The sequence below is a fragment of the Diabrotica virgifera genome, chromosome 6, assembly GCF_917563875.1.
Source record: "Diabrotica virgifera virgifera chromosome 6, PGI_DIABVI_V3a".
Lineage (NCBI taxonomy): Eukaryota > Metazoa > Arthropoda > Insecta > Coleoptera > Chrysomelidae > Diabrotica > Diabrotica virgifera.
Window position 1 is genome coordinate 13,204,663 of NC_065448.1, and position 25,413 is coordinate 13,230,075.

The 25,413-nt window shown below is 34.0% G+C and overlaps 1 protein-coding gene across 3 annotated transcripts in view; it reads left to right on the plus strand.

Annotated features, from left to right (window-relative positions):
* Positions 1-25,413, plus strand: part of LOC114335810 (cysteine/serine-rich nuclear protein 1) — a 194,161-nt gene that overhangs the window by 99,942 nt on the left and 68,806 nt on the right. The window contains exon 1 of one of the 3 annotated variants that reach the window (XM_028286100.2): positions 16,445-16,544. The exons of 1 other annotated variant lie outside the window; for it this stretch is intronic. The gene's annotated coding sequence lies outside the window, so the exon portion shown is untranslated. Of the gene's footprint in view, positions 1-16,444; positions 16,545-24,946; positions 25,278-25,413 lie in introns of those variants that run through there. One more of the 3 variants, XM_028286099.2, reaches the window with a different exon arrangement.

Genomic DNA, 25,413 nt, shown 5'->3' on the forward strand with positions numbered 1-25,413 from the left:
TCCGATGATTCGATATAATTTAGTAAAACCATATCAAAAGCAGCGAAAAAGTAAGCAACACGTAAAGTAAACGCCAATAACCCCGTAATTCGCTTCAGCTTCACGATGGCGACGGCAACGACGGGTCCGGAGTTAGTCTATGTTATTTAGATTCGGGTCGCGCTCGTTTCGCTTTTTACTTTTACACGTATTCGTTTCGTCTTTTTCGTCGCTAATTTTCCCAGTTCTATTCCGGCATTCCGGGTATCTCCAGACCCAAACACGCTCCGTCGAGCTCCAAAGTCACTCTAATCCTCTTAAAACGCATCCCTAGACAGCCGGAGCACCTGGTGTCTAGGGTTACGTCACCTTCTGGAGTTTCGAGGGATTTCGGTACCGTCGGTACCAAGTTGATGCAAACAGATTACACGAGGGGTCTTTGGGGTTGCTGAACATAAATACGGTATCAGAACCGACTCCTAGAGCACCTGGTGCCCACGATCACTATTTAAAAACATCATCTGGTGTTTCGAAGGTTTTCGTCACTGCATGCATGAAAATAGGTTACTAGGCGGCTTTTGGAGTCGCTGAATACGAATACGCCTCACAACTTACCCCCGGACCACCTGGTGCCCAAGGTCACTCCTAAGGCATGTTATCTTCTGGAGTTTGGAGGGTTTTTGGGCACCAGATGCACCGAGGGTCGGTTCTGATGGCGTATTCTTGTTCCCCAAAAACCTCCGAGTAATCTGTTTAATTAATTTAGTGCTGAAAACCCTCAAAACTCCAGATGACGTGCTTCGCTGTGAACCTAGACATCAGGTGCTCCGGTGATCGGATCTGAGGCCGCATTCGTCTTGAGCGACCCCAAAAACCCCCGAGTAACAAAATCTGACCTTAATACTCCTATTTTGACATCTTTATGCACTTTTGGGTGCATTTGCGGCACATTAAAATACAAGTATATATTTCCACCCATTTTTCTATAGCCGACTTTTGTCTTGACATCATCCTGAACACAATGCAAAAAGTTGCAAATCTCTGTGCTATATTTAAAAATCGATTTATTACGGTGTTTCTAGTGATAAACGCCCTAGTATATAAGTTTCCATTCTACAATAATGTCATCTCTTTCATTTGTATAATTTCAGAATATTGACAAAGGCAAGGATTACCTACCGAAACGATGATTTTTAAATCGAAAAATAAAATCTAGTTCCAAATTTTAACCATAATCATTTTCATAAGAAAAACTGATTTATATTATATATACATATACCTGTATGTATATTTTAGTAAAAAAAGCATATCAACAGCAGCGAAAAAATAAGCAACACGTAAATTAAACGCCAATAACCCCGTAATTCAGCTTCAGCTTCAGCACCACGATGGCGGCGGCAACTACGGGGCCGGCGTTAGTCTATATGTTATTTAGATTCGGGTCGCGCTCGTTTCGCTTTTTTACTCTTACACTTATTCTTTTCGTCTTTTTCGTCGCTTATTTTCCCAGTTCTATCCCGGCACTCCTGGTATCTGCAGACCCAAACACGCTCCGTCGAGCTCCAAAGTCACTAGAATCCTCTTAAATCGCCATCAGAACTGACACCCGGGGCACCTGGTGTCTAGGGTTACATCATCTTCTGGAGTTTCGAGGGATTTCGGTACCAAGTTGATGCAAACAGATTACCCGAGTGGTTTTTGGGGTTGCTGAATACAAATACGCTATCAGAACCGACTCCACGATTACTGTCGAAGAACGTCTTTTTCTGGTGTTTCGAAGGTTTTCGGCACTGCATGCATGAAAATAAGTTGCTAGGCGGTTGTTGGGGTCGCTGAATCCGAATACGCCATCAGAACTGACCCCCGGGCCACCCGGTGCCCAAGGTTACTGCTAAGGCATCTTCTGGAGTTGCGAGGTTTTTGGCACCAAGTGCACTGGGGTTGGTTCTGAAGGTATTCTTGTTCATCAACCCCAAAAACCTCCGAGTAATATGTTTAATCAATTTAGTGCCGAAAATCCTCAAAACTTCAGATGACGTGCCTTCGCAGTGAGCCTGACATCGGGTGCTCCGGTGGTCGGTTCTGAGGGCGTATTCGTCTAGCGACCCCAAAAACCCCAGAGTAGCAAAATCTGGCCCTTCATACACCTATTTTGACATCTTTATGCACTTTTGGGAGCATTTGAGGCACTTTAAAATGCAACTATACATTTCCACCCATTTTTCTATAGTAGACTTTTGTATTGACATCATCCTGAACACAATGCAAAAAGTTGCAAATCTCTAGATGCTATATTTAAAAATCGATTTATTACGGTGTTCTTAGTGATAAATGCCCTAGTCTATAAGTTTTTGTTCAACAATAATGTATTGTATTTCATTTGTATAATTTTATAGTCTTGACAAAGGCAAGGACTACCTGCCGAAACGATAATTTTTAAATCGAAAAATAAAATCTAGTTCCAAATTTTAACCATAATCATTGTCATAAGAAAAACTGATTTATATATACAACATATACTTGTATGCATATTTTAGTAAAAAAGCATATCAACAGCATCGAAAAAGTAAGCAACACGTAAATTAAACGCCAATAACCCCGTAATTTAGCTTCAGCTTCAGCACCACGATGGCGGCGGCATCGTGGCAACTACGGGGCCGGCGTTAGTCTATGTTATTTAGATTCGGGTCGCGCTCGTTTCGCTTTTTACTCTTACACTTATTCTTTTCGTCTTTTTCTTCGCTTATTTTCCCAGTTCTATCCCGGCATTCCGGGTATCTGCAGACCCAAACACGCTCCGTCGAGCTCCAAAGTCACTCTAATCCTCTTTCGGCTTCCTCATTTCGCAGCAAATGCTGTTAAATGGGATAAAAGGCGGCATTCACCATTATTATTTCGTTTTTTTTTGTATATACATTCTGTAATTGATCGTTTTTGGGGCTAGTTTTTATTCGATATCATTATTACGTTTATTAAATGAGTCTTTGCTTTTAGTTTAGCAAATAAATCCGTATTTCTTTCGAAAATTTCTTATTATCGACACCCTTCTGTATAAGTGTTGATAATTATCATTTGGTAAATACATTGATTACATTATATTTGTGAATCGTCGATTAGACCATAGGAAACTCAATGGAAAATTTTAAACGGTTGAATTCCTGCTTCCCTAATTATTTTACATCAATAGTAATGATATTCTATTAGACTACTGGAATCTGTATTGGAAACAAGTTAAAATAACTGTTCTACAAATTAAACACATTCCGAAATTTTGCAAAAATATAATACATTTGCCAGAGTGGTAAAATTTTCCATACTCTAAAGGTAAAAGTGAGGCCACACGTACTACAAAATTTGTATAACGAGTTGCGTTTGGTCACAATGAAGTTAGATATTAACAATCCCAGAGAACGGCAGTTCTCGCCAGTAGTGCACAACCCCCTTATTACATGCGACACTATATTATACACGAAATTTTCGATTTTCTAAATCTGACTGAATTGAAAATTGGGCCAAATCCCATCTTAAAGTATAGGAAAAGACTCGCCCATCCATATGTCAACCATCCATTTTGGTCCAAGAGTGTGGATTTTACGGCCTTTCCCATTTAGGGTCTGTTTTTCGTTCTCGTCCCCAAAACTCACAAAAATTTCGAAAATTTAAGTCCGAGCTTAAGTCCTTTGCGGCTTCTGATAGTACTGATCATTACCTTTCCAACGAATGTTTAATTTTGAAAATCGGTTATACCATTCAAAAGTTAGCGAGCTAAGAAATTTTATTCGACTTCTATTTAAAAAGGGGAAAATGTTTGTATGTGGGTATGTGTGTATGTTTGTGGAAAAGTTACACCGATCTGAATTTTTTTCTGTGTGTTCAAAAGGGGGTCAGGGCCGATTCAGAACCGGTGTAGTTTGTGACTTTCGACCACCCATAAGCCAGCTATAGGACTTTGTAGGTACAAAACGGCATATTTTTGGGGGTATATATCTTAAGTTCAAGGAGAGACAGGAAAACCGCAAATACACCAAATCAATAGCGTTGAGTTAAGATTTCAAATGGTGCCTAAGCCGTTAGGATCAGACATACACACGGCTCAGTATAGCCGAAAAACTGAAAAACTAAACTTTGAAAATTTTGGTTTTTCGACAATTACTCAAGATTTCAACCTACGAACTGTGTCAATAACTCAGTGTTTGTAGGAGAATTGTAGACGCGTTTAACGGTGTATACCTCATATCTGTGAAAATTCGAATTTTCAAGTTATAGGCTTCATAAATGTGATCAAATCTATTTTCTATGGGAAGAACGGTTTTTCAAGCTCAATAATAATTCCTGTAATACCTTCAGTTATCATACTTGACCTTGAATGAATCAGATACTACTTGTCAATACGTTTCAAACTCATGTTTAGTGATCAAAATCGGTTAAGCCGCTCCGAAGTTATAAAGCTCCAAAGTATAATACATTTGACCATTATCGCCGAAATGGTTTATGTAGTTGTAGTGGTTACGGCGCTAAATTTGATAGGGAAATCCGAGTTCATTTAGCGGCCATCCCAATATATTTTTTTTCAATCTACATATTTCGAATAGAAAAAAAATCTAGTGTACATTCGATAGACACTAGATCATTTGAGAGATAATGATAAAAATGCGACCATTTATAAAGCTCAACGTGGAATCGAGAAACATTACATTCAACTTCATACATTTAATTTATAAATAACTTTGAAAAACTCCTGATACAAGAATAAAAAACCGCTAAACGCCGTAAAAATGAGTGGTGCATAACAATATTCCAGCTACAAAAGAACTGATATGAATATTACGTGGCGCGAAACTGTATTTTCATTTTGATGGAAAATAAAATTCTAGTTTTGAGTTCAAACGCGCCACAAGAGAGCTTCAAAATACAAACTCTATCCAGGGCCGGATTTAAGGGAGGGCAGGCTGGGCAGCTGCCCGGGGCCCCCACATTTCGGGGGCCCCCACAAAGTCCCAAACATAAGAGATTCATTTAAACAGATATTGGCAGGAGATACAGGAACAATGTATGATAAGTAAAATGAAGGAGCGAAGGAGTGATAATATTGCATTGTTCATGGTTATGTTGTTGACCTTCCACCGGGTGGGTGTATTGCTTCGTTTGTAAATTCTTATCAAGTGATGAGAAGAGAATTTTGTGATAGGAAACATGCAGATGCAGATAGTAGGCTTATGGATCACGAAATGTCTAAAGCACACGAAAGAATTGTTGAAAGGTTTACCATATTTTTGCCAAATCGCGGTCATAAAGCAGAAGATATATTTAGAGATATATTTAAAGATATTTTTGCAAGAACATGATATCGATCTGAAAAACTGCAGGAGACCGTTCTACGTTAATGCGTCAAATATCAATGGAAAATACAATGGTGTTCAGGCTGAAGTTATAGAACAAAAAGGTACATATCCATACGTGGGTGCTCAGTGCTCGGTGTAGCTGCTTAAATAGATACGGCATGCGCTCCCCTACATATAAACAACAAACCGGTTAAATCACTAGTTGGCGATCACCAACGTATCTACTATGTGGAGCTGCTACACCGAGCACGGAGCACCCACGTATGGATACGTACCTTAACATCTTGGAGTTGTGGATTCCTTGTGCCGCCCACTCTCTAAATTTAGTTTCAAAAGCTGCAACTGAGTGTTATCATGCATTAGCATAACACCGCATTCTTTAATTTCTTAGAAGAACTAGCTTATATGTATTTTTCACTTCCTCTACATATAGATACAACTTAACAGAATGTTTAAAAGCTTCGTCTTAAATAGACAGCAATACAGACCGTGGCAAAAATATTATTGTTCCTAAAAGAGCAAATACTACTAGATGGTGATCGAGGTAATGCCGCAAAAGAACTATTGTAGTTAAAGGTTATAATCAGATTAAAGGAGCATTATCCAAAATTTCGGAAGACTATGAGCAACAATCTAAAACTCATTGCAAATGGTTTGTTGTACCTATAATCGAATGTGTTTACTGGAAACAGAGAGGATATCAGGGAGGACAAACAGCACAAGTCGTATTCTTCAAGATCCAAATATTGACCTTAATTCAGGAGTGGCAGCACTTAGATCACTTATACAAATTTTACAGTCAAGACGTGACAATTTCGAAAGACATGAGAACATCGGGGAAGTTTAGAACTCAAAATTTTATCGCTGTTATAGATTACGTCTAAGTCAGAGGTTTTCTGCATGTGATTCTATCCATTCCAATTTTGGATTTTTACATCATTTTGGAAAATTGGAAAATTTAACTCTGAATGAAATTGAAGCTCACTCACTAAAGCTTACCAACATTTATAGCAATGATTTAGATGAAAACTTATGTGTCCATCTGGTACAGTTTATAAGATTCTTCAGTTCATTTAAAGAGGAAATCAGCTCATCAAATATAAGCAAAGAATTTCAAATGTACCAACTGCTAAAAAAAAGAATATGAATGATGCTTTTCCAAATGTTTAGGTGACACTTTGTTAATATTTAGGTCTGATGATATTTAACTAACTGCAGTGGTTAAAGATCATTCTTAAAATTTAAGTTAATTAAAAAACGACTTCGGTCTATGATGGGCCAAGAGTGTTTGACTCATCTCTCTACAATGAGCATTGGTCACGATGTCTAAATGCAACTTATGTCCCACATAATTAAGAAATTTTCAATTAAAATATCTCGAAAAGTTCCCGGACTTTAACCATACATCTTACTATTATTTTTAATATTTTACTGTAACAAGTTACAGCTCTTGTACTTTTTATTATTTAAAATTATATTTATAAAAGTAGATCAATATTTTTTAATGGTAAGAGGTAGGGCCCCCACACCAATTCTGCCCAGGGGCCCCCACAGGCTTAAATCCGGCTGTGACTCTATCAATGTTACTCTTTTGTGGTGCGTTTTACTTCAAATTTAGCAAATATTATGGAAACATCTTTTAAAATAAAACTAGAATTTCTAAGGTTCTGAACTAGAACTGTCAAAGGTATTTTCAAGATTCTTCTTTAAAGCCAGAGTTCATTTAAAACAAAACCAATTTATGGCATTAGTGTGCTAGAAGACTAGAAGAGTAAGTAGAAAATAGCCAATAACGATATTGGGTGAGAAGATCGTAGAAAAACGAAAAATATAAAACAGGATATTAAAGTCAGGAAATGCATCGACAGAAATAAATGAAAAGTATTGTGGGATTGTATAAATTTCAAAATTTATGAGCTTAAAAAAGCTCACAATAAATTAATACAGTTTGAATCCTCAAATCAGTCGTCCTTAACCATATTTCAAGTAATGTCATTGCAACAAGGCAACAATGTCAACTAAATGTTGATAATACCACCATATAAATAAACATTGCCATGTTTAAACATCGTAGCTATATATAAATTATTTATAAATTTAATACTTTTAATTATAGCGTCGCATTATCAAAAACAAGCGATTAGCTGCGCAACATAAATGATTTTAGCATAAAACTGTACGATAATTGTGGCTGCTTTATTTGTTTACATTATAAACAATTTGTATTGATATTTAATAGCAATATTTAGTATCAGGCGAACAGAAATTGTGGAGAGAGGTATGGGCTACAAAAAGTCTGATAAAACGTTCGGAAGTGATAAGCCCCGTTATTTCATTTCATATACTGCACTCGCAGAGATACCAGGTCCGGCCAGTAATTGTTACATACAACGAAGTATACACAGATAAGAATAAAATTCATATAGCGCGTTCTATATCTATAAATATATAAATATATAATATAAATTGGAATATCAGAAACCGATAACATTAAGGAAAGCTGGGAAAAACTCAAAAATAATATAATTAACGCAGCAACAGAACCACTTGGAGAGAGAAAAGTAACGAGCACTAACATATCAAAACATATATCCCGTAGTTTAAAGATTAAGTAAACAGGGCCTATTTTACCACTAGGCCCATGAGGCCCCTGCCTCGGGCTCGCATTTTAATGGGGCCCAAAAAGATCACTGAAAGAAAATTTTTATTGAAAAAACAAAATAAATTTTCAAAATTATTTCATTTTACGAACAGGAAATGATAAATGATAACAAATTGGGGTAGAGTGATATTCATAAACCATAAACCAACATAAACCACTCTTATCATAAAACTGCAATAAGAGTGGGTAGATTGCCTTGTCGGCATAACAATAAGCAAAATTTAGACACCACTCCGAAGGATTACCAAGAGGTAGGATTAACAAGAGGTATCGTCACGTATTGTCATAATATTTATTCAAAATGCACTTTTAAATTTAATATGTAGTTTGATGATTGATGCCGTTTTCTTGTCTTGCAAAGATAAGGTATTGCTTGCTTGTACATATTAGTTTTCAGTCCTGTGCTTTTTAAGTTAATTCAAAGTTCAACTAATATATTCATTAATCATTAGTCGTTTTATTAAATTCCTTTAAACACTCATTATTCTTAAGTGAGTAATCGTTTCATTATTATTATGAGTTACAAACATTTAAGTGGCAGCGAAAAACGAAAAAACCAAAAATAAAAGAACAGGAACGGCAGGCACCAAAAGATGCCATATTATCATATTTTACATCTCAAAACAATGCACAAACAGGAAGTTCGTCCTCACATCCTGTTCTTCTGCTTTTCTAATTTACTACAGCCCAAATTGAGCCTTGGCCTCCTTTATTTTTTGCCTTCACTCTTGTTTATCTGTGGCTGCTCTTCTCCATTCACGGACTATTAGAAATGCTTGTGCATCGCTGCTTACTGTGTCTTCCCAGCACTTTTTTGGCTTTCCAACCTGTCTCTTTCCCTGCATACTAGCGTTCATTGCTCTTTTTGGTGGCCTATCCTTTCCCATTCTTATCACATGGTCGGCCCACTGCAATCTTTGTTTTCTAATGAAGTCTGACAGGGGCGTTTCCTTATAAAGTTGTTAAAGCTTGTTGTTGCATCGAAGATTCTGAATATTCCGTTTTCCCTCACAGGTCCTGGTATTCTCCTCTTTCCTTTCGAATATGTTGAGTTTTTTTATGTTTCTTTCAGGACCCATACTTCACTGCCATAGCATGCTATTGGTCGAATTAATGTTTTATAGATTCTCATTTTTGTATTTCGGTGGACACTTTTAGACCGAAATATATGGGAAAGGGCCAAATAAGCTCTGTTTGCCTGCGTTATTCGCTTCCGTATTTTTCCTCCATCTTCTGATCCGTCGGCATATATTTCTACTCCCAGGTATGTAAACTATCCAACCGTTTCAATGTCATCTTCATCATGTATAATGTTTTGTGGGACTATATTTCTTCTCGTCTGTATCATTGTTTATTGTTTTTGTTTTTTCTGTGTTAATTTCGAGACCTAGCCTTTTCGTTTGAGCTTTTAACTCTGTGTGTGTTTTCTGTGCTCCTGTTGATGTTTTACTCATAATATTAATATAATCGGCATATAGGCGGTTAGTTGAACGGTTCTGTCGGTCAGTAGGTTTACTCATCCAGTTTGCATTTGCCTAACCGCATACTCCAGTGCCAGGTTAAACAATGTTGGGGCCAGCCCATTTCCCTGCTTCAGTCACTGCGAGATTTTGAAAAAGTCTGTCTGGTGGTTTTGTACCCGTAAACATGCCAGAGTTTCATCCATTGTGGCTTTTGACTCAATCGTATGCCTGTTTGAAGTCTACAAACACGATGTCAACATCAATGTCGTGTTCCCATGATTTGCTCAAGACCTGCTTGACTGTAAATATGTTCCATTATCGATCTTCCCCGTCTGAAGCAGGTCTGATACTCTCCAATAGTCTCCAATAATATTTTCTGCTAGTGGTTGGAGCCGTTGGTTTATAAAATACTTACGTGAGGACTTTATACATAGGTTATGCTGTACATAGTAGAGAAATTCCACGGTAGTTTTTGCACTTTAAACAATTAAACATTGTTTAATTATTTAAATATAAATTTTATTTATTGTTAATAAAATTTAAATGTCTGGTGCAACTATATTTCTATTAAATAATTAATACATTTAAAAAAGTTATTATTATTACTAGTAAATTTTTGTTAGCAGTTAGTTTTTTTTAATTTTTGTTTGAGCACCAACAACCTTAACTACGAATGTATTTGGATATCTAATCCAATATGTATTAATAAGTTAAGGATCAGGCTAGATTATTTTTCATTTTTTTTGAAAAATTATTTTTGATTGGATATTTTCACGGCCACTTAGTAATATTTCACTTAATTTTTGTTGCAATTAATGTTTGGCTTAAAGAATCACGAATAACTTACAAATTAAAGCACTTATGTATAGGGAATGTTTAAGAAATAAATAAGTACCATAAAATATCATTTCATTACAATACTAAAATACAGGGTGTTCCATTTAAGAAAACTCATACCGAGTTTCGACCCACCCTGTATACTAAAATTAAACATTTCGCTTTTCTGTTAATGGTTAACAGTAGTAGACTATATTAAAAATCGTTTGAATATGAATAGAAAATTTGATGTCAAATCACTACAATTCTACAGGGTGTAGATGTTTCTACGAAATTAACAAAAAAATGTAATTAACTTAAACTATTCCGTATAATATCACAAAGCCATATATTTTAAAAAATGAAAACTTGGGGAGAATCCAAAAATGTAACAATATACAGGGTGTTCCATTTAAAAAAACATAAGTTTGTGTCACCCTGTCAATACGAACGCCCCTGTATATTTGAAAATATTTATAAATTATGGTACTATGTTTGCCCCAAATTTTACCTAAACAACCTTTTTTCGTATCTCTTACGACAAACGAGTAATTGGACTTTGTCACACTAATGCCCCACCCTGTATATACGACTTCTGCAAATTCGTCTCTATCCTGTGCTTTTCTTATTGACATCTAGTTCTGTCCAATCCTTCATTTTACGCAGCCTGGTTATTTGTCGTCTGCCTGGACCGTGTTTTCCTTATATTTTTCCCTCCATTCTCAGTCGAAGGAAGTAAGTAATACCTCTCGTGTCTGCTTATAAAATTACTAATTACTATATCCAAGATAAGATTTTTCATTTTATCTGTATTTAATATTAACATAATGTATACTGTATCACTTATCTAATATGCGTATAGCGTCACTTTTTCCTGCTTTTCCAAGATAAAAAATGTTAAAAGTGACAAAAATGCCGGCGCCCTTTTGTAATATGATACTGTTGTTCAATAAGTAATAAAAAAGGGTCATCAAATGCTTGTTTATTAGGCGTTAACTACCAATAAAACATTTTATTTGTTGTTGAAACAACCATTTTAGATGATTTATTCTTATTCATTTAAAATAAACTCACAGATTTAGTTGTCCACATTTTTTACATTTACACCAAAACAGCATTTAAAAAAAATTATAAAAAAGACAAATACTAGATTAATACCTTTCTTAATTTGTGCACTGATGACACGATTGTATATCTAAATGTATCATCCTCTAATAGTCCAGGTATTTTAGCACAATAAATCTATACTAAAATCCCAATAAAGATGCACTAGAAATAAACAAACAAAGACACATTGAATGTTACAATGAGCACTAGCAAATCATGATTTACAATGTATATACTGTTGTGATCTTACTTTTTAAATCTAATGATGTTCTCAGATGTAATTTATCTTAATTAATTAATCAATAATTATCTCATTAATCAAACAGATCAAATACCAATATAGTGTCAATCTCAGGGCTAAATTATAATATCAATTACTTACTTTCGTGGCTTCAAAGTATTTCTCAGTGGGTTCCTAATCGGGATAGATAAAAGAGAGTAAAATAATACACACATACGGATTTCAATTAGAAATTATAAAAATCGTTTATTTTCTATAAATGGCAATTACTGCTTAATATTTCTAATATCTTATCTTTCTGTCTTTATTTAATACAACAATTAAAAAATAGGAATCTTATTTCTTTTTGTCTCCAAATTTATTTTATTTATAATGAACTATTATGATTTATCAGTAACAAATTGATTGAGGTTTGATGAAATTTTTATAGTGATTGTGCAGCTCAATTTTCAATGTGTTATTTAATACACAAACCATACATTCATGTCATAACAAAATAGACTGACCTTTACTGATGATTTGACAATGTCTTCACACAAAACACGTTTCCTATTTGCTTGGGTTGCGATCCAAAGACTCGTCCAAGTCTTCCAGTAATGCCTCTGGTCCTTTGAAAACTAAGCCTCGTACAGCCCTCGTTCCTGCCTTCTCCTGATGCCGTGTTCTACCTTTTTCAAACACTTCAACAAAACCGGGATACTCTAGACTCAAGGAGTTATATACTATCTCGACTCGGTCTATCACTCGTTCCACGATATCTTACGTTTTATTTTTTAAAGACAAAACTAACCAACCCGGCGTTTCACTTTTTTGTACACTCTTCTCGAAAACTGGGCTTCGCCTCTCGATCGCTCAAAACACACTGACTCTCATTGCTCATTCATTCTCCTCCTTCCAAATACCCCTTCCAGCATTCAAAAATCAACCAATCCAAAGCAACTTTCAATTATCCGTATTTACCAACACAAACTTTCCTTTTTCTAAATATCTTAATGGATTTCAAGAAAAAATAATATTCCCCATTTCAATTTTACTTTCCACATTAACCCTCTTTACAAATTTAATAACCTATTATCTTATTTGCTAGAATATAAATTATCGGTGGTTATTCACACCTTTCCACGAACACTTTCTTTTTAAACATCACTCTAATTGTTTACTTGAGTCGTATTGTTCCTGGGGTTCGTAAACACTTCTCCGAAACACTTTCTTAAAAACTACCTATACATAATTTGTTTTATACAGGGTGTTCCAAATTTACATGCCCGCGGTCGAGAAAAACGAAAACCTTTATTTTTATTTGAATTTTAAATATAACTATAGACTTTTATTTCTTATGTCAAATAGGAATATAACAATACATTTTAAATCCCAAATAATGATTTACAAATTTTATTCATTGTAAATTATGATTCGGGAGTGCTCCTTGTAACATTCAACGTATCTTGGTTTGTTTATTTCTAGGGCATCTTTATTGAGATCTTAGTATAAAATACGAGACTATGAAAAGCCAATGATTTTGTAAAATCATTACGTTATTTTTTTGTTTACATCAGGTGAAATTTTACTGGACTATAAGATAATTGTCGTAATTTTTGTACAATAGGTCGTAAAATTGAGTGGAACGTAGATAAAGAATATTAAATAAATAAAGTTAATTGTAGGACCTTCATTAATCATGATCCAACCTTCGGCATCCAAAGTTGAACATAGGAATCCCATAATTTGGCGATTCTTTTGACATCGTATGTCCGTCGTTTAGGTAATCTAACTCCGCTTCTTCTGTCTCCTCGTGGAATACTTAAATTTTGTAGGTCCATCGCCCGTAATGCATTCTGGATTCGGGCCACATGACCTGTCCAGTTCTATTTCATTCATGCTTATTTTCTCGTTTCTAACGTTGTCTCTGATGAGAATACTGATTCTGTTGGAGAAAATTATTATGGTAAACTTTGCTAAATCCATAATAGTCCATTTTCCTTTTAAAATATATAATATAAAGGGTGATTCATTTAGGGATACTTGGGGAGGATTTGTTGGGAGATCGTGCATGAATGGTATCACCAGGGGCCGTGCGGTACATATTGTCAATATGATGCAAGTTTTCTAAATGCCGCCTCTTACCTAAATATTATTGAAACTTAACTTTTATTTTTATTAATTTAAACTACACAAAATGAACGAAAACTTTTATTTTAAAAACAAAACATATAAATGAAGTATGTAGAAATGTAGATATTAACATTAAATAATATTTACAAAAATTACAATTTTACCCTTTTGACTTTAATTTTGGAAAAGGTTTCGTGGAATATGGTTAATTTGGGGTAGGTATATCACGCAATTCTTTTAGGACAGGAGATTATTTGCCTCTATATCCGATTCTTTTTCTATTGAAAGTATTGAATGAACATTCATACACCTTCATTCCTACACCTTCAAAAATTCTTAAATTTGATATGGACCCCTCTCAACTACCATTTGACGTGTTTCGGAAGACATACTAAAAATATTCCATAAAGCAGCATCAGAAGGAATTTCTTGAATATCTGTTGGCAGCCACTGCTACTACTTCCCGGCTCATGAGGAACTACTGATGATTTCTTGTGTTTCTTCCTCTCCAGAAGGAGGAGAAGAATCTAAATTTTTATTTGTCAAATTGACGAAATGACGTAGACGGTCGTCAAAACAAGACCAAAAATTCTTTCATAGCATTGCTTAATTTTCTCCCTTGTTCTTCTTTCTGCATGCGTTTCTTTTTATATTGACAATTTTTTTTGTTCCATACCATTTACATACTGTAAAAAAACAATTAAATAAAAATGCAATCAGGACTGGAAGAGACGGTTATTGCAAATAATAAAATAGGATGATACGATTACAGTATTTGAATAAAGTAAATAAAACAACAAAATTTGCTTGAAACCGAAAATAATAAATACCTACTATAAATAGCCTATTAAGTTTTTTAATATGATGTGTCTTTCTTTAACTCGTTATTGAAATGAATTTAGTAAAAAATAAAGTAATAACAAAGCGAAAGTAGTTAAATATAAATATTTTCCAAACAATTTTCTTTGACAAAATGCAAATAAATTTCACTTACCTGATTTTTTTAAAAACAAAACTGAATTTGAATAAATGCGAACACAACACAATCGATTGCAACTACTGAAGAGCAATTAATACTAAATATTCAAATATTTTCAGTGAGCAAAATATCCACAATCACCGCCCTTGTAATATTAAAATAATAGAGTTACGCTGTCAGGTCATACTTCCTTTGATGAGCGCTCAACTAAATCCATAAATCGTATACCTCAATGTCGGAATAACAAAGAAATTATAGAAATAGATAAGCATTGTATATATAATATTTATACTTTCGGCTGACACTTGGTCCTATATAAATATTTTTAATTATTGAATGGTTCAATTTGTATTTTTATTTTAATGATTATGCCGCCCCCTTTGTGATGCCGCCTGATGCGACTGCCTCACCGCATCATAGCACCGCACGGCCCTGGGTATCACCTAAAGTTGCTTTCTTATTCAGTATTGTTTGACATTTCATCCTAGAAAGACTTAACTCGGCAGAACGTCTAGAAATTATTTAGCTGTATTATGAAAATAGGCGTTCAATGAGGAATGTGTTTCGGGTCCTTAGAGCAAAAAAAAATTTAATGTTTTCCGATAAGACCCGTTTTTGGCTTAATGAGGACGTGAATAAACAAAATGCCCGTATTTGTGTTGATGAGCTACCCAAAGAGGTTCAAGAGTTGCCAATACATTCAGAAAAAACCACTGTTTGGTGTGGTATTATGAACGGCCAGAATGATACTATGAATGGAGACCATTATCGCGCCATGATAACGGACTATTTGGTACCAGAAATTGAAGTTTAAGTGACATTTTATTCCAAAAATATGGCGCCGACTGCCATACATCCCGTAAAAGCATGGCTTTACTGAGAAAACCGTTCGGTGAGCAATTTATTTCACGCTTCGGACCAGTAACTTGGCCGCCTATATCCTGTGACATCACACGTCTAGTCGTTTGCCTCTGGGGCTACCTAAAGTCAAAAGTTTACATGATCAAACCGGCTACGATTGAGGCATTGGAGGCGAAAGATATAACGCCTTGAGCCTCATAATTCAAGGAAAAATAGAGACGCGTTTCCTGGTTGAGGAACCTGAGAGAGTGGTTTGGTTGCAGCTCAAGGCAACTGTTCAGAGCAGCTGCCTCGAAGGTCAAAATAGCCATGATGATTGCCAACATTCGTCGCGGAGATGGCACTTAAAGAAGAAGAAGGTAGATTTGCTGATAACTGTGCATTTAGTCTTTTTTGGGGAAATTAACATTTTAAATTTTCATCTTCACTTTGAAAGATCAGTAGGTATTGCATTGCCTGTCGACGATGCAATATTAAGCAGATTATTTTGAGTTGTTTTTCTCCCATTATGTATTCTTTTTTTACTTAAAAAAATTAACTTTTGAAGAAAAGAAAGCATGATCAAGCTTTACACTTATGTGCAAAGTTTTCCTTTTAACGAAGAAACTATTAATAATATCTATCAATTAACGAGAGCTTTTAAAGACAGAGCTCTCGGTGGAATTCAGCAACACCCTGTATCTCCTACAAACCACTACCTTCAATCCAAAACCCAGACAACAGATTCCACATACAAAATACGTACACATACTGTACCCATAACTAGCCTCTTTCCCATCGTTGCAACCTCTACATTCCAACGCTCTATTTCCCACCTCTACCCTTATACATGACAAAATTCCACCTCGAACAAACCAATGAGTGAAACAACGTCACATCTAGCGTGACGTTGTCAAGTTTCCGGCCATTGGTAAGAAGATTCTTTACAATATTTATATTTGTATAAGATGATTTCATGTCTGTTTATAGACTGATATAATAGGTAGGTGGAGCATCATTCTTTTGTATATAAACATGCTTAATTTGTATATAAACATCTGAACATATTGTACATTAAAATGTATTGTGTATGTTTTATTTACATTTACGTGCAGGGCAACTATTAAATTTCATATCCATGTATATGGTATACATTAAAACCATATATTATAAATTATTACTATTATGGACTGCAAGCGCAAGGGAACGATTTCAGCATAACACAATAAGATTTATGGTAGGGGAGCAAAGTATGCTAAATGTGCAGTCACTCGAGCGTTATGGGGACCTATTGCGTTGTGAAGAGTAGGTCCTAAAACTCTAAAACCAAAAAAAAATTAAGTAAAGTTTTCCATTTTAGTGGGGACTTTCCATTTTTAATTTAATTTTTCATTTCCAACAATCGTTTTTTTAGATCATAGCACCATCTATCCATAATTCGAAAAAATGTCTCGAATAAAAGTTACTTATTTTTACGTAAGGAATCCAAATCTCCAATAAAAAATGGGGGCTCCCATTTAAGATTTTAAAGTGACCCCCACCCCACTTCCATGGGGGTCGTGTTTAGTGCCATTCGATATATTTATCAAAAATATTGAATAAGTGTATTTTTCAGTTTTTCGATATAATCTTCATTTCGCGAAATATCGTGGGATTCGTATTTAAAATATTAAATTTACCCCCCACCCCTCTCCGTGGGAAGTCGTGTTTGGTATTATTCTATAGATTTTTGAAAAATATTGAACACGTATTTTTTTGGTTTTTTGATCAGTCATTCATTTCGCGAAATATTCGATATTTTCTTGTGAAACTATGGGACTCACCCATTTCCTTACGCCCCGCTCAAATCGTTATATTTTTGAAATATACACTGTTTTGCATGTACTTAACTTACCTATAATCTTAATCTGACGATTTCGAGTTTTTCTAAGGATAGATTTTTTTTTTCGGCCCCCCCTTAACGAACTCCCCTGCATTAAGAGCCAATATATGGTAGAGGTACATTTTCAGGGTACAAGGTTTCTCCCCATGTAATCTGACGCGCTCGAGTAACTGCAGAAATCCCCGCTTGGGCTCCCCCACCATTAAGTTATATGTTTATTTTAATTTTATAAATTCGTAATTCGTTGGGGAGTGGTGTTTCGCTTATTTTTATTTTATTTCGTAACCATTTCTTGTCCATGTATTTAATATTATTTTTTTTAAATGCATTAATTTAATATGTATTATTTGTTTAGAAGATATTTTGTAAGTGGTGTTACTTTTATTGCTAGTTTCATAAAGTTCTCGCTGATCACTTATCTATTTTTAGTTAATACTGATAATAATCACTTTATTTGTACGAATTCGTTCTCTGACGTATCTATATGTTTTTGATGTTTTGATCTTTTGTGCTAAGCTAATGCAAATTCCTAACAGACAATTTGTCGCCTCATTATTTTTCCCGTACTGACGTATTGTTTGCAACTTCACTCATACATCTGTTTAACATTCATAGCTAGTCATCATAATACATGATTTATGGTTTATTAGCCTATTTCGCGCTATATCTCGTAAACTAACAACCCTACAGAAAATTTTATAAGACATTATTTGTAGCCAATTAAATTGAGGCTATCAGAGCAACAGTCGCTTAACCCCAGAGGTTTTGAGATAAATGCAATCAATATTTGCATTCGTATTTCCATTATGTTTATGGGATGGCGAGTGCCATTTAGCCAAATTAAAGGTAAATTGTGAAGACCCCTGTTAATCCGAAGATTTAATGTTGCTGCTTTTATTGATATATTAATCTAAAAATGCTCAATTTGCGGCTTGAGGGCCTGTTGCTCGGAGGGCCTCAATTGTCTAAACTTTATTTCTACATAATATATTATAAAGTTACTTACTACTTACTTAAGCCATCCTCTTATACCTTACCTACGTTGTCGATGTAGGTAAGTGGAGAAATCAGACCTCTCCTCCTCTCCATGCCTTTCGGTCAATAGCTAGTCTCTCTGCCTGTCTCCACCCAAGATTTCTTTTGGCGCAAGCCTTTCCAATATCCGCCTTCCATGTTCTTCCTTGCTCGCTTCTTCGTCGTTTTTTATCTGATGCAGTTTTCTATACCCTCTTTACAGTTCTACCTTCACTCATTCTCGCCATATGGCCAAACCACGATAACTGTTTCGTTTCAAGGCTTTCTAAGGTCATTCTGATTCCACACCTTTCACGTATGTCTTGGTTTCTTATATCACGTCTGGTCTCTGGTCACCCCGGTTACCGCTTGCAAATATCGTATTTCGCATGCTTGAATTTTACTACAAATTTTGTCATTCACTGTCCACTTTTTACCATTTATCTTCCTATACATTTTTTAATATTTTCATTTTTGTTTTCAGGCTTACTTCCTTGTTCTCAATAAAACTCTTATTTAAGAGCGTAGGCGCAAAATTTCGGGTCAATGCTTTTTAAATGCATTCATTTTTTTTCGAATCCTGAGAAAACTAATAGGTAAGCATTTTTGGAAAAATTTAAATCCAGAATGAAAGATTACGTTCTTGTTCTTACCGAGAGCCGAAAGTCCCTGAAAACTTCTATAATGTTTATTTTAATAAGTTACAAGGGCGAAAATTCAGTGCGACTTTTAATTTTAAATAGCTTATTCAAAAGAAACTTGTTGTTTAGTCTAAGGGACTTTCTGCCCTCGGTAATAATGTTATCTTTCATTTTGCGTTTAAATTTTTCAAAATATTTATCAGTTTTCTTCAGATTCGAAAAAGATTAATATGTACATTTAAAAACCATTGGTCCGAAATTTTGCGCTTACGCTCAGGGCCCCCGCTACCATATGTGCAAAGTGTGCAATGCACATGGCCATCCTTTAGGGGCGCCAAAATCCAGGGACAAAAATTGGAAAAAAATTCATTTTAAAACAAAAGTTGAGAAATTAAATAGGATTAGGTATAAATACACACAAAACATATTTAAATTAATTGACAGCGATCTTTATAACGTTGTTTTGTTCCTGAAGAACGACTGACAGATCAGGATATAAGGATATAGACTCCAATCATTTGTTTTCAAATTAAAGCGTCAAAGTTATTTTCATTACTTGAGACTGACCACTTAAATATTTTACAATATGCAGGGTGTTTGGTAAAGAATGGGCCATAGCTTAATCTTAGATTTCTGGGCTTAAAATAGGTTGATTAAAGCTAACTAACCTTAGTACGAAAGTTGATAATAACCGAAATACAGGGTGTCAAAGTTAAAATTTGACAAACGCAACTGTTTTCGAGATAAACGCATTTTAATTTTGCGGTGTAAGATAATTTTTTGCATAATATCATTGTAGTTACACCCGAAATTTAAAAAAAAATTGCGATACATTTGTGGAAATTATTATGATTTAAAGTTTATTTTTCGGATATAACTACAATGGTATTATGCAAAAAATTGTGTTGCATCGCAGTTTAAACTGCGTTTATCACGAGAACGGTTGAGTTTAGCGAGATGAATGTAGTATACCTTTTTTAAGTAAAAATATTAAGCGAATAAAAGTTTTGATTCAAAAAGTATGTAGAATGGGGGATAAAAAAAAATAAAATATTAAAGAGCGCTGAAAGACGTATGTGGCGCCCTCTGGGCAATACATTATTTTTGGTGGCGAATTTCGATTTCTCGTCCCAAAAAACCCCCGCCTACCAAATTTCGTGTTGTTATTCCATGCCAAGAATAAATAACATAACAGTTTAACTTTGACACCCTGTATTTCGGTTATTATCAACTTTCGTACTAAGGTAAGTTAGTTTAAATCGACCTATTTTAAGCCCACGAATCTAAGGTTAAGCTGTGGCCCATTCTTTACCAAACACCCAGTATATTTGAAAAAAATAATCTCCACTCTTTCAGACGTACGTATTTCACTAAGAATTCTTTTGACATTGTCTAATTTGTAGCTTTTGGCGAGCGATGATTTTCAAAGTTAAAAATTATTAAAAATTATTTAAGGGCAATTCTTCAAGAAAGATTGCCTGGGCTAGCAATATAAAATATTGCTACTATTCTCCTTTTCATGAACATTTTTCAGTGCGTCACAAATTATAGAAAAAAAGGTAAGTCCGTGATAATACATATTTATGACATTTATTCTAACGTGACATTTTAGTTAAATCTGACAGTTGTCAAATTTTATTTTCAATTTGGAATAAAACCAAATCAATTGTGTCTATTGCATTTATAAAATGGTATTTTCTTTCATTTGTATAGTCTTATAAATTGTACAGATTATATTGATAATATTATTATTTTATTTAATAAATAATTCTTTTTTGATTATGGCGCCATCTATCGACAACTAGAATAATCACCGAACTAGAATAATTACCGAAGTATTCCCAGACGTGCCTTTTTTTCTGTCACATACAATTTAATGCGTTAGAGAGAAATCGAAAAACTGTGACGCACTGAAAGATGATCATGAGAAAAAGAATACAATTATTATTAATAGCTATTATTTATTTTTTTATTGTACCTATGGCCCAGTGAAATACGGCGATAGGGTGTAATTTTTAGGGTCAGCACCGAATTGTATGAAAATCTGGATTTAGGACCTACTTCCCTTCACTTCAAAGTTGTACTTATGGCGTTGGTTACTTTTGCTTGAGAGGTGAAAGTTACCCCTTCTCGGGGACGAAAAAATATAGGTTTAAAATAAGTTCGGAAATGGATAAACTGACTAATTATAAGCAAATTTTGTTCTATAGAGTTTTATAACTAAATCAATACTTTTCCGAGTTATTTGCGAGTGGAAATATTTATTTTTCAACAAAAAAAAAACACGTTTTTAGGCGGTTTTTCGCAAATATCTCAAAAATTAAGTATTTTATCGAAAAGTATTTTGTTATCAAGAACATACCTTATAAAAAACGAAAAAATTGTATGTTCATGAAGTCTACATACCTAGTAAATCCAAAATTTAAGCTCATGAAAAATACATTCTTATTCGTCAAATTTCAAATCGAATATTTCTACGTGAAATATTCTAAAAATTAAGCACTTTTCGGGGAAAACCATTTGTTAAGTATGACTTCTAAAGTTGTTTTTTTTCCTTATTTCAAGCACCTACCAAAGCACCTACCTTCAAAGAAATAAATAAATAAACATGAACCAAAATACCTTAAGGGGCGCCAAAATCCTTTTTTAGATACCTGAAGTCTTCAACTTGTGTAGAGGACTTCAAGGTCTTATTATTTAGCTTTATATTTATATTTTCCTTGAGTTTTCGATATTACTAAAGCTTCTGTTTTTTCAATATTTATTTTCATCCCCAATTTCTTAAAAGCTTCATTCCAAATATTCACATTCACTTGTAAGTCTTTCTCTGATTTTACTACAAGTACCAGGTCATCGGAATATATGTATCAGCTCTGACACGTATATTTGGTGTAGTTTATACAACCCAACCATAGATTTGTTCACCTTGTCCCTACATTCTTTTGCAATTTCGTTCATTAAATTGATGAATAACAAAGGCATTAGGACACCACCTTGTCTTACACCTGTCTTGTGTAGAATTCTAGCGATGAGTGGTTGTTCGTTCTTACACAATACATTATTTTTTCATCTTTTTTACTTCACAATGTATTATGTTTCCCATCTTTTGCGTTATTTTGCCGGTTATTAGCGCTGGTGCACTGTATACAGGTGATGATTGCGCTAATAACCAGCCAAATAACGCAAAAGATGGAAAAAATATTAAGTTGTGTGATAAAAAGAGATGAAACTAGTAGAGGTGGGAAATTTAGCGATAGAAACCTATAAATTTACATTATATTGATTCTTTCCCACCTTAAGACGTATCGGACGAGTTTGGCAACTACCCTTGTGACAGTGCAGTTTTAGTTGACATACTGCTATGATTTTTGTGCATTTTTAGCAAAGTTATTAATACTTTTTAGTAATTTTATATGATTTTCTATGCTTCTTTAATAAAATTGTATTAGATTTCCATATACATATATAATTTGCCGGTCTTCATTTTTAGAACTAAAAATCAAATAGCGATTTTGCGTTGCTTACAATATTGTTTATAATTAATAAGTGACGTTTAATATTTTGCAGATTTTATTTCTTGCAGATTATTATCCCCAAAGGACACCGCACACATGTTATTGAAAATATAATGTCAATCAAATGCGATAAAATTTACATGAATAAATTAGTCTTGAAATTACAACCATTTCATATCATTGCGCCAACTCTTAATTTTGATTTGTGACCTCGTAACTTGTAATTAAAGTTAAATATAAAACTCTCATTCATAAATAATATTAGTCTAGTTAGGCCAGGGTAATAAGAAAAAATATACCCTGTTCGTGACACTTCAGCAGCCAGGGTACTGAAGCGTTTTTTCGACAGGTAATACCTATAGGAACAAATTATAATTATTTCCTGCGTAGGATCCGGCGGCCATTTTTATTTATGAACAATTAACTGTCAAAAAATTTTCCCTTTTTTTTTCAAATCAACGGAAAACAGAGAAACTTATGATTTTTTTAGTACAAATATCTTCGAGATTAAGGAAAAAGCTTTAAAATGACGTATTACAAAGTTTGATATCCTCTGATATGTAATTGCGAAAAAAGCTCGGAATTGCACAAAAATATATTTTCTCAATAACTGTTGTAAAAATTAGTGTACAGCTTTGAAATTTTTGTCAAATGAGGGTTCTTTGGTGCTTAATATGTGATAAAAATTTCAAAGCGATTCATTCAATTGTTTAAATTTTATTTAAATTGTTTATCCCAGAGAGCATTTTTTGCAATAACATAAGTCAGAAAAAATGAACTTAGAACCATTCCACAGGTGTCAAATGAAGAGCATGAGCTACTTTTTCAACATGGTTTAAAAAAGTGAATAAAAAATGCATTTATTAGTAATAAATAGTTATGCAAATTATCGTCAATTTTTCTTTATAAACTTTTTGAATAACTTTTTCCAAAAAAATTTACTTTTTTACCCCGTTTTAAGTGCACAACTACCAAGTAATGTTTTCTGTATCATAATTGATAATAAAATTTAATAAATATGTATAATTTCTTATATAACAAAATAAAAATTTTATAAGGAAAGATTTACGATACTTTTGCATAATTATTTATTACTAATAAATGCATTTTTTTATTCACTTTTTTTAAACCAAGTTGAAAATATAGCTCATGCTCTTTCATTTGACACCTGTGGAATGGTTCTAACGTCATTTTCTTCTGACTTATGTTATTGCAAAAAAAATGCTCTCTGGGATAAACAATTTGAATAAAATTTAAACAATTGAATGAATCGCTTTGAAATTTTTATCACATATTAAGCACCAAAGAACCCTTATTTGACAAAAATTTCAAAGCTGTACACTAATTTTTACAACAGTTATTGCAAAAATAATTTTTTTTGCAATTCCGACCTTTTTTCGCAATTAAATTAACAATAAATGAGTATATCAAACTTTGTAATACGTCATTTTAAAGCTTTTTCCTTAATCTCGAAGATATTTGTACTAAAAAAACCATAAGTTTCCCTGTTTTCCATTGATTTGAAAAAAAAGTGAAAAATGCCATTTTTTTTACCCTTAATTGTTTATAAATAAAAATGGCCGCCAGGTCCTAAGCAGGAAATAGTTACAATTTGCTCTTCTAGGTATTACCTGTCGAAAAACGCTTCAGTACCCTGGCTGCTCGAATGTCATGGAAAAAACATTATTACCCTGGACTAAATCGCTATTTAAAACAGCTTAACCCAGCGTGAGCTCAGCTGATTAGAAGAACTACATACTTTGGAACGACTGACCAAATTATACCTACTTTATTATCTGTAAGATAAGAGTAAGCCTCTGGCTTCCTGTAGAAAGATTTTTGAAGCGCCGATTCGCATAATATATTTTCTCTCGCTCGTTTACATACCCATTTGATTTTAGATTTATATCAATTTACGCCGTTATTAAGCAAAATTCAGAGTTGGCGCCATGATATGAAATGATTGTAATTTCCAGACGAATCTATTTCCTTTATCAAAAGCAGTTGTTAGATACCTGCATCAAAGAGTATTACGAAAAGGATGTTTATTCGCCAATTACCCTGTTCTATAATTCCAGCATGTTGTCTGTTTATCGTAGCCTAATAAATTTGACTGAAATTATCCTTTATCACTCTTTTTACTTCTTCTGTATTATTTTTGCTACGTTAAAAGTATCGGAGATTGGGAAGTTTACTATTATCTTAATCAAAATCTCAGCAAAATCTACAATTTTCCATTTTACAGTAGTCCAAAATTGTCCAATATCCCCTTTTTCCTGAAAATTTTTAAACATTGGCAACACTGCGTTCAACCAAATTCTCGTTTTATTCTAGTTGCGCATGCGCAACCGATAGGTTTCTCAACAGTGGATGTTTAGTTCACAAGTTAAAAGTGCCGATTCCTCCAGTGTTCATACATTTCTCTATATGTAGTTCGTTTTTGGTACAATGAACCGAATTATTTCAAATATTCCAAAGTGTATTCAACAGATTTCAACAATGTCTCAATTGTTTAGTGGCGTTAAATAATAGAAAAAACTAAAAAATAAAAACTTTTAAAAAAAGTAGGGTTTGAAATTATCGTTCTATTTAGACACAGGTGTACAGAGTGACTCAAAAACTGACAAGTTTCAAGTTGTGGGTGAGCGAAGCTGACAGGGGCGCTTTGTAACGGTTTTTAACAGGTGAATATGAATTTTTGTTTTGTGTTGTAGGTAGGCTAAATAAACGGTTCGAGCTTTTTGACGTAAGGCGGTGACGTAGAAACGCTGTAGATTGTGTAGATGTTCTGTTTTCGCCACAAGGCAGTTTTCTTTTCCG